The following is an 11,512-nucleotide window of genomic DNA, read 5'->3' on the forward strand; positions in this document are numbered from 1 at the left end:
GACTAAAGGGTTTATTAGTTATATGATCAGTGGCACCAGAGTCAATAATCCAAAAATCATGTGTAACATTTACATTAAGAGCAGTGGAAATGGCACTGATAATACCTGGAATATTGCCTTTTGATGTGTTCTCGGAGTCAGCCAAGAATCCAGCAAATTTCCCTAGCATTGCAGTAGGGTTTTCAAGTGTCATTTCATCAGGTTCAGTGCTTCCTTGCTTCTTTTGAAGAAAAATAGCAAACTCGTTGATCAAGGACACAGGATTTGTTGAGAAATTGGCCATCCCATCAATTGAGGAATAAGCTGAATGAAATGCTTTTAGAGTGACTTCACCCTTCCCATCATTGATCATCCTGCCTTCCCTATCAAACTTAGGCTTTAACTCCGGATGAAGAATCCAACATTTTTCTCTCAAATGTCCATTCATGTTGCAATAAGAACATTTCCAATCTGCTTTCTTGCCAAGCACCCTATCACCAGTTGCTTTGTGATTTGTCGTGAAAACCCTAGCTTTAGAGTTGAATTTGGGCTCAATGTTCATCATTCTTCGTCGATTTTCCTCTCTCTGGACTGCATGACACACACTAGTAAAAGAGGGCAACTCTTCAATCATTAACAAGTGACTACGCAGGTCTTCATACTACGCTCCCAAGCTTGCTAAGAGTTGAAACACCTTGTCTTTATCAGCCCTCTTCAGTAGCACAGCAGAATCAGTCGTGTGTGGATGATACATGTCGAGTTCATTCCATATGGATTTCATACTTCCAAGGTGTTGAACAAAGGAGTGATCACCTTACTTTAAACTAGCCACACTCTTCTTTAATTGAAATATGCGAACTGAGTTGCTTTGGCTGCCATACATATCTTTGATAGACTCATATAGGAGAAGGGAAGACTCTGAGTAGCTGAAAAGCTCAGACAGTTTTGGCTCCATGAAGTTAAGTAACCAGGACATGACCAGCTGATCAATAGCATGCCATGCATCGTAACTTGGTGAAGTGGATTCTGGGGGCTCAGAGCTTCCATTGATAAACCCTAGCTTTGATCTTCCTCCTAGAGCAAGTGACACAACTCTTGACCAAGGAAGGTAGTTGAACTCGTTCAGTAGCACCGAGCAGAGTCGTTGATTTGGATTCTTCTCAACCCCTTGGGTTAAGTTTGGGGAAGAGGATTAGGCACTGTCGGCACTAGACACATTTTCTTCTGCCATCTCTATCGATGATGAGCAAATGAATAAGTAAAAAAAATGAACAGAGTCAGGACCTTATGGTTCCTACTCTGATACCATGTTGAGTTTTGGTTTCAATATTTGTTGTATATTTCATTATGAAGATTACAAGAGAGTGAAGGCAACTCTTATAGAGAGCCAAAAGAAAGCTACAATAGATTGTAGGATAACTACACAAACACAATCCCTAAAATCTGCCCTAACAAGTGGAAAAGCAAAAACCAAATTACAAGTAAAGAAGCTTTCACAAGCAATTAAAAAAGGTTGATGTAAGGTGAATGACAAGCTATGGAAAGTGATTGGTGAGTGACAAGTTATGGAGAAAGGTTTATGTAAGGTGAATGACAAGCTATGGAAAGTGATTGGTGAATGACAAGCTATGGTGAAGATGACAACTCATACATACAACCCATCCATACTTTCAATACTTTTCAATGAAGGACATGAAATGAGTACTTCTTTAGAGGAGTTGAGTAACTCAGAATAGTGTAGAAACTACTCCCTTTACCACCGAATCAGGAAGGAAGAAGTGGTTGTAGCTTTGAAAAAGATGAAGCATAGAAAAGCAATGGGCCCAGATGATATACCAATCGAAGTATGGAAAGTCTTGGGAGAGACGGGTATAGCATGGCTCATAGACCTTTTCAATAGGATTTTGAAAACGAAGAACATGCCAAATGAGTGGCGAAATAGCACTTTGGTGCCTATCTACAAGAATAAAGGCGACATACAAAATTAAATGAACTATAGGGGTATTAAGCTAATGAGTCATACAATGAAGCTCTGGGAGAGAGTCATTGAGCATAGATTGAGGCAAGAGACACGAGTTTCGGACAACCAATTCAGGTTCATGCTAGGGTGCTCAACCATGGAGGCAATATATCTCTTACAAAGATTGATGGAAAGATATAGAGATAGGAAAAAGGATTTACACATGGTCTTTATAGATTTGGAAAAAATGTATGATAGGATCCCAAGAGACATTATTTGGAGGATTTTAGAGAAGAAAGGAGTACGAGTAGAATATATCCAAGCTATAAAGGATATGTATGATGGAGCAAAGACTGCCGTAAGAACTCACGAAGGACAAACCGAAAGCTTCCCCATAACTGTTGGGTTACATCGAGGCTCATTCTTTAAGTTCTTACCTGTTTGCATTGGTAATGGATGAATTAACGGGACATATTCAAGATGATATTCCTTGGTGTATACTTTTCGCAGACGATATAATGTTGATAGATGAAACTCAGGAAGGGGTAAATGCGAAGCTTAACCTTTGGAGAGAAGTGTTGGAATCTAAAGGTCTTCGCCTAAGCCGATCAAAGACAGAATATATGAAGTGCAAGTTCAGTGCAAATGGAGGCCAAAATGAGTTAGGGGTGAGGATCGGAGATCAGGAAGTACCAAAGAGCGGCCGATTTCATTACCTAGGATCTATCTTGCAAAAGAACGAAGAATTAGATGGAGACCTCAACCATAAAATACAAGCTGGATGGATGAAGTTGAAGAGTGCATCTGGCGTGTTGTGTGACCACCGTATGCCACTGAAGTTCAAGGGAAAATTTTATAGGACGATAATAAGGCTGGCGATACTGTATGGCACGGAATGTTAGGCAATGAAGCTTCAACACGTACATAAAATAGGTGTAGCAGAGATGAGGATACTTTTTAGATGTGTGGGCACACAAGAAAGGATAAAATTAGGAATGAGGATATCCGAGGTAAAGTAGGAGTAGCCAAAATTGAAGGAAAGATGAGAGAAAATTGGTTACGGTGGTTTGGACATGTGCAAAGAAGGCCTACTGACATTCCGGTTAGAAGATGCAACCACGGAACAGAGGTCCAAGGCTAAAGGGGTAGAGGAAGACCTAGGAAAACTTTGGAAGAGACTCTAAGAAAAGACTTAGAGTACTTGGATCTAACGGAGGACATGACACAGAACCGAGCGCAATGGCGTTCTAAGATTCATATTGCCGAAAGGACTTAGTCGGAAAAGGCTTTGTTGTTGTTATTGTTGTTGCTTATGATCTCTTCTGCATTTCCTTGGTGTCCATGTTACTTGGTCATATATACTACACTAACCTAACTCACCCAAAGCCCAGTACATTTCCTCCCAATGTGGCTACTAATGTTAATGGTGTGGCTCTATTATTCAGAATGTTGATACTACAAGATAGAGAATGCACAAAGTAAAGTAGAAAATGGACACCAAGAATTTATGTGGTTCGGCAATTTATGCCTACGTCCACGAAACAAGGATCAATCTTCACTATATGAAAAAGATGAGTACAACAAGAGTAGTCTTACCAAGCCAAAGACAAGGCTTGATGAATACAAGAAAGTATAACACACTTTCTATCACTCTAAACTTCACTCACAATATGTAGTGGAACACTCACACTCTCAATCTTGGAGTGGAACTCTAGCTTTGGACTTGATCATTTTCTACTCACTTCTTTCTTGATTTGTTACATCACTACAACATCACACCCATATTTATAGGTGACGGCTTAGCATTCTACTAGTTTCTAGTTCCTTCTACAAACCTCTAGCTTAGATAATTCTAGACTAGCCACAAAATTGTAGCTTCTAGATCATTCCATTTGTAACCAAGGAAGCTAGTACTTTCTAGCTTCTTCCTCCAACTTAATAAATTGCTAGAATTGTCTAGTATGCTCCAGCCACCTCACTTCCTTACTAGAATAATCTAGAACATTCATCATGGGCAAGACCATAAACCAACATCTATGTGGTACCTTAGCCGGCCAGCTCTTTTTTGGTTGGCTCGGAGACAAACTGGGTCGAAAAAAATTTTATGGTATGACCCTTGTTTTCATGGTTTTACACTCCATTGCGTTGGGCCTTTCATTTTCTGTTCACCCAAAGAGCGTGATCACCACACTTTGTTTCTTACAATTCTGGCTTGGATTAGGCATTGGTGGTGACTATTCCCTCTCAGCCACAATTATGTCCGAGTATGCCAACAAAAAGACTCGTGGGGCATTTATTGCCGCTGTGTTTGCCATGCAAGGATTTGGGATTTTGGCTGGTGGGATTGTGACTTTGATTGTGGCAACGCGTTTGATCAGGCTTTCAAGGCTCTTACATACTCTGTGGACAGAGCCGCTTCTGTTGCACATCAAGCTGACTTTTTCTAGCGTATCGTTCTAATGGTTGGCGCCCTTCCTGCTCTTTTAACTTTACTACTAGCGTATGAAAATGTTCGAGACATCTCGTTACACAGCCCTCGTATCAAAAAAATGCTAAATAGGCTGCCTCAGACATGTCTAAGGTTATCCAAGTTCAGTTTGAAGTTGAAGAGGAAGAACTAGAGAAAATTACTCAAGAGAAGTCCAACAGCTTTGGCTTGTTCACCAAGCAATTCGTGGCTCGCCAAGGTCTTCACTTGCTTGGCACCACTTCCACTTGGTTCTTACTAGACATTGCGTTCTATAGCCAAAATCTCTTCCAAAAAGACATTTTTAATGCAATCAGGTGGATCCCAAAATTGCAAGAGCATAAACCCTAATAGCTAAGTGCAGCACTATCCCTGGATACTAGTTCACTATTGCATTCATTGATTACATGGGTAGATTTGCAATCCAACTGATGGGATTCTCTTTATGACTGTGTTCATGTTTGCGTTGGCAATTCCTTACCACCACTAGACGTTAGAGGGCAACAGAATTGGGTTTGTTGCAATTTACTCACTCACATTTTTTTTTGCCAATTTCAGACCCAATGCCACCACATTTTGTTAGGAATGTCAGTACTACAAGATAAAGAATGCATCAAGTAAAGTAGAAAATGGACACCAAGAATTTATGTGGTTCGACAATTTATGCCTACGTCCACGAAACAAGGGTCAATCTTCACTATATGAAAAAGATGAGTACAACAAGAGTAGTTTTACCAAGCCAAAGACAAGGCTTGATGGATACAAGAAAGTAAAACACACACTTTCTATCACTATAAACTTCACTCACAATGTGTAGTGGAACACTCTTACTCTCACTCTTGGAGTGGAACTCTAGCTTTGGACTTGATCCTTTTCTAGTCACTTCTTTCTTAATTGGTTACATTAGTACAACATCACACCCATATTTATAGGTGAGGGCTTGGCATTCTACTAGTTTCTAGTTCCTTCTACAAACTAGAAATAGTTTCTAGTTTCTAGTATATTCTACTAACCTCTAGCTTAGATAATTCTAGACTAGCCACAAAATTGTAGCTTCTAGATCTTTCCATTTACAACCAAGGAAGCTAGTACTTTTTAGCTTCTTCTACCGACTTAATAACTTGCTAGAATTGTCTAGCATGCTCCAGCCACCTTACTTGCTTACTAGAATAATCTAGAACATTCATCATGGGCTAGACCATATACCAACAATCTCCCCTCCAGTCCATGAGGGAGGAATTCTGATCATGACTCCATGTTACCTGGAGTCAATCCCAGTAACCTTAATGCAGAATTCCAACTTTGATTTTGTGACTACCTTTGTCAACATGTCTGAGGAGTTATTATCGGTATGAATCTTCTTCAGCTGTAGCAACTTGTTCTCGATAATATCTCTAATATGATGATAACGAATATCAATGTGCTTGGTGCGTGAATGATATGTAGTGTTCTTACTCAAATACAGAGCACTCTGACTATCATAATAAATGCCATAATCACTTTGCTTCAAACCCAACTCTTGGAGAAACTTGTTTAGCCACAACAACTCTTTGCATGCTTCTGTAGCGGCTATATATTCAGCCTTGGTTGTGGACAAAACAACACACTTTTGCAGCTTGGACTGCCATGAGACAGCTCCCCCTACAAAAATAAACAAGTACCCAGACGTAGATTTTCTACCATCCAAGTCACCTTCAATGTCAGCATCTGTAAAGCCTTCCAAGATTGGTTTGGAACCGCCAAAGCACAAGCACATCTTAGAAGTCCCCTTCAAATATATGAGAATCCACTTAATAGCTTCCTAGTGGTCTTTCCCTGGATTAGAAAGAAACCTGCTTACCACACCTACTACATGAGCAATATCTGGCCGTGTGCACACCATTACATACATGATACTTCCTACCGCTGAAAAATAGGGAACAATTGCCATTTTCTCCTTTTCTTCATATCTTTTTTTGACACAACTCTTTGCTCAACTTGATATGATTGGCTAAAGGTGAGCTTACCGGCTTAGCTGCTTTCATGTTGAACCTTTCAAGCACCAGTTCAACATATTTTTCTTGTGACAACCATAACTTCTTAGATTTTCTGTCACGAATAATCTCCATGCCCAAAATTTGCTTAACTGGCCCTAAATCCTTCATGTCAAAGGACTTAGATAAACTCTTCTTTGGGCTTTTTAATCATAGAAGCATCTTGACCGACAATCAACATATCATCAACATAAAGCAATAAAATGATGAATTTACCTCCAGAAAATTGTTTGATATAGACACAAGAGTCAACATGAGTTCTCTTGTACCCATTACTCACCATGAATGAGTTGAACTTCTTATTCCACTGTCTTGGAGCTTGCTTAAGACCATATACGCTTTTCTTCAGCTTGCACACCAAATTTTCTTTACCTTTGACTTCAAAGCCTTTGGATTGCTCCATGTATATTTCCTCTTCTAAATTGCCATGGAGAAATGCAGTTTTAACATCTAACTACTCGAGCTCAAGATCCATTCTTGCTGCCATACCAAGGATAACTCGAAAGGAAGTCATCTTCACCACCGATGAGAAAATCTCATCAAAGTCAACTCCTTTCTTTTGACCAAAATATTTGACAACCAAACGAGCCTTATACCTTGTCATGTTGTCGTCCCTTTTCAATTTGAACACTCACTTCTTTTTCAATGGTTTTCTGCCCTTTGGAAGTTCCACCAGCTCATAGGTATCATTCTTTAATAAGGAATCCATCTTTGACTCCATTGCCTTCATCCATTTGTCACTGTCGTTATGAGCTTTGGCTTCGTCATAAGTTTCGGGCTCTCCATAATTAGTCAACATGATATACTCTGATAAATAATACTTGGTAGAAAGTCTTCGACTTCTGCTAGATCTTCTGACTTAGTCTTCATTCTCTTGCGGGGCTGAAGGCTCCCCCTGATCTAGTTCTCCTTGATTCTGCTCTTCTTGACTAGGCTCCCCCTGATTAGCAATCTTATGGTCTGACACATCTTGATCAGGCTCCCCCTGATCAGCATGATCTGGTTCTGTCGACACTTTATTGGCAGCTACTTCAGAGATGTCACCATGACTTTCTTCATCTGAAGCTAATGGATCAACTCCTCTGACTGTGCCATCTGGTTGTGCCTTTTTATCTGAATCCCCAATTGTTTGGTCTTCATAGAAGATCACCTCTGCTTCTGATAAACTTCTTCTGGTATGGGTCACATAATATGTAACCAAAATCTTCACCACCATAACCAAGAAAGATGCACAGTGTAACTTTGTAGGCTAAATTCGATTTCTGCTCTTTGGGCACATGCACAAAAGCTTTGCAACCAAACACCTTCAGATCAGAGTAAGACACATCATTACCAGTCCATACTTTCTCTGGAATATCAAGACCTAATGGTACTGATGGAGATCGATTGATCAAATAGGCTATCCTTACAGCTTCATCCCAGAACTGTTTAGATAACTTTGCAGTCCTCAGCATACACCTAACTTTCTCCATGATGGTTCGGTTCATTCTTTCAGCACCATCGTTATGTTGTGGAGTTCCAGGAACTGTCTTTTCATGACATATGCCATGTTTCACACAATACTCTCTAAACTAGTAAGATGTGTACTCGCCGCCGTTGTCACTACGAAAGCACTTAAGAGGTTTCCCAGTTTCCCTCTCCACCATGGCATGGAACTCCTGGAATGTCTGAAACACCTAGTCTTTGGATTTCAAAGAAAAAACACCCAGACCCTTCGTGAAGCATCATCAATATAAGTAACAAAATATTTATTTCTTCCAAGTGACTCGACTTCCATGGGACCACACACATCTGAATAAACAAGATCTAATAAATTTCCTTTCTTTGTAGATGGAACAGAAAAACTAACTCTTCTTTATTTACCGAATAAACACTACTCACAAGGGTTTAACGACGTACCTTTGGCAAAGGGAATGTGAAACTTTTTTGCCAGAACTTGTAGGTTTTTCTCGCTTATGTGGCCTAGCCTCGTATGCCACAAGTCTAGAGATGAGTCCTCCACAGCATTCAACTCACCTTTCAAAACCTTGGCATTTGACCGGTACAACATACAACACAGTCGTGCGCTTGCTACCACCATTAAGCCTTTAGTAAGCTTCAATTTTCCTTCGCCAATATGGTGATAATAACCTTGTCGATAAAGGATACCAATGGATATCAGATTGAAACGTATATCAGGAATATGCCTTACATCTTTCAACATCAACTAGTAGCCGAGGTTAGTTGTTAGGCAAATATCACCAATTCCAAGAATTTTGGAATAGCTTTCATTCCTCATCATCACTATGCTAAAGTCACCTTGTTTGTATGTATTGAAGAACTCCCGTTTAGATGTAGCATGGAAGGAAGCTCCATTGTCAAAGATCCATTTAATGCCTTTGTCAAAATCATCCATATGCAAACATTCACCAACAAACAATATTTCTGGTACATCACCACATATGACAGTGGTGGTATTGCCAGTATCATCTTTCTTCTGATTGTTTCCTTCCCTTTGCTCTCTTCCAAACTCGACATTTTTTCTTCATATGGCCTTCTTTGCCACAATGGTGGCATGCACCCTTGAACCTTGACTTGGATCGGCTAGGACTCCTGCCATGACCTCAAAGCCCTCTACTCTTGCTTTTTCCGCTATTCTCTGTGACAAATACTTGGCTGCCATCTATGCCAGAAGTCTTTCTCCTTGTTTCTTCATTGAGCATGCTATTTTTAACATTATCAAGAGTAAAAACACCATTAGGAGCAGAGTTACTTACACTCACCACAAAGGTCTCCCAACTGTCTGGCAAGGATGCAAGTATCAAGAGTGCTTCCAGCTCATCCTCAATTGTCATGTTCATAGTAGCCAACTGGTTAATGATATTCTGGAAATTGTTCAAATGTTCTACTACACTTAAACCATCCATGTACTTCACATTGATGAGCTCTTTGATCAAGAAGGCTTTCTTGGCTGGGGTCTTCTTCTCGAACAAGGACTCAAGCTTTGTCCAAAACTCGTGGGCATTGGTTTCATTAGACACATGGTGAAAAACACTATTGTCCACCCATTGTCTAATTGTGCCAATTGCCTTGCGATTCTTCTTCTTCCACTCGGCATCGAACATGCTCTTGGCTTCCATGTTACCCAATTGCAGTTGGTGAGTTTGATCATAGTGCCACTTACTTCCATCTCGTAGTACGAGCCAACTGGGCTCTGATACCACTTGTTAGGAATGTCGGTACTACAAGATAGAGAATGCACAAAGTAAAGTAGAAAATGGACACCAAGAATTAATATGGTTCGGCAATTTATGTCTATGTCCATGAAACAAGGATCAATCTTCACTATATGAAAAAGATGAATACAACAAGAGTAGTCTTACCAAGCCAAAGACAAGGCTTGATGGATACAATAAAGTATAACACACACTTTCTATCACTCTAAACTTCACTCACAATGTGTAGTGGAACACTCTCACTCTTGGACTCTAGCTTTGGACTTGATCCTTTTCTTGTCACTTCTTTCTTGATTGGTTACATCAATACAACATCACACCCATATTTACAGGTGAGGGCTTGGCAATCTATTAGTTTCTAGTTCCTTCTACAAACTAGAACTAGTTTCCAGTTTCTAGTATATTCTACAAACCTCTAGCTTAGATAATTCTAGACTAGCCACAAAATTGTAGCTTCTAGATCTTTCCATTTGCAACCAAGGAAGCTAGTACTTTCTAGCTTCTTCTACCGACTTAATAACTTGCTAGAATTGTCTGGCATGCTCCAGCCACGTCACTTGCTCATTCATCATGGGTTGGACCATATACCAACACATTTATTGTGCCAGCTGAGATTTTCCAGGCGCGGTTGAGGTCTACGTGTCATGGAATATCAGCTGCAGCCGGGAAGGCTGGAGCAATTGTTGGCGCATTTGGGTTTTTGTATGCAGCACAAAGCAAGGATGCTACAAAAACTGACGCTGGCTATCTACCAGGCATTGGTGTGAAGAATTCTCTTATTATGCTTGGTGTGATCAACTTTGTCGGAATGGGCTTTACGCTCTTGGTGCCGGAATCCAAGGGCAAGTCACTTGAGGAGTTGATAGGTGAGAATGAAGAAGAAAAGGCCACAGAGTAGCAGGCAGCTTCTGCTACAGCTGCTCCAGTGTGATGTGATTTTACAATGGTTTTTATTTCACTTGCGATGCAATAATAAAAATGAAGTAGATATATGTTTGCTTGTGGTTTGTCTAATTGCAGAAGCAATTACACCTTGTTTTGAAATCCTTTTGGTTGTGCATGTAATTTATTATTTTACGTCTTTGTTTTGGAAATATATTTCCACCGGTCTTTTAATGGCTTATGTACGGTTTGAAAGTCATTGTAATTGTTACTTATTATAGAGGGCATTTTCTGAAATTTTGTTAACTTTTGTTATAATTTGGATGGACATGAAATAAGAGATAAGCTTGACTTCTTACTCCTAAAAATTTTTCTCTAAAAAATTTGGTATTGTTATTGACAATTTAAAATTGTATTGTACTCTTTCTTATATACAAATTCTTTCTGGTAATACTATTATTTAGAGTGCCCGATGATTATGACCTTTTTGCAAAGTTAATAACAACTCAAAAAAAATAATTCTACTGATATTTTATACTAAAAATATCTCAAAAGGATGGATGAAACACCAAATAATTAAGCAAGATTTTTCTTTAAAAGTTTGGGTGCAAGCTTTAAAGCTTACGTGAAAGAACGCAGAGAGTCGGCAAAAAGCTCCTTTACTTTCTTTCTTTCTGCAAAAGTAAATGAGCTTTTTGTATAGACGTCTCCGCATGCACTAACATGCGTGCGAGAGGCATTTTTGCATCACGGGCACTAATCACCCCTAAAGGTGTATTATGTTAGTTGTTTTTTTTCTCTTACAGATTTTATTGTGTTCATGAACGTGAAATGTATTATGATTTGATATATATATTTTTTTAAATATAAAATATGAAATTTATTAAATTGACTGTATTATGATTTGATTCAACACCAATTGCACATTTAGATAATAAGGACAAACCTCTTATTGTTGTAAAATCAACTGTGGGTG

The 11,512-nt window shown here is 39.4% G+C and overlaps 1 pseudogene; it reads left to right on the forward strand.

The window, feature by feature from the left end:
• The first annotated feature begins 2,003 nt into the window (after positions 1 to 2,003).
• On the forward strand, positions 2,004 to 10,652 carry LOC139193047 (probable inorganic phosphate transporter 1-3; annotated as a pseudogene).
• The last annotated feature ends 860 nt before the right edge of the window (positions 10,653 to 11,512 follow it).

Source organism: Malus domestica, chromosome 16 (genome assembly GCF_042453785.1).
Source record: "Malus domestica chromosome 16, GDT2T_hap1".
Classification (NCBI taxonomy): Eukaryota; Viridiplantae; Streptophyta; class Magnoliopsida; order Rosales; family Rosaceae; genus Malus; species Malus domestica.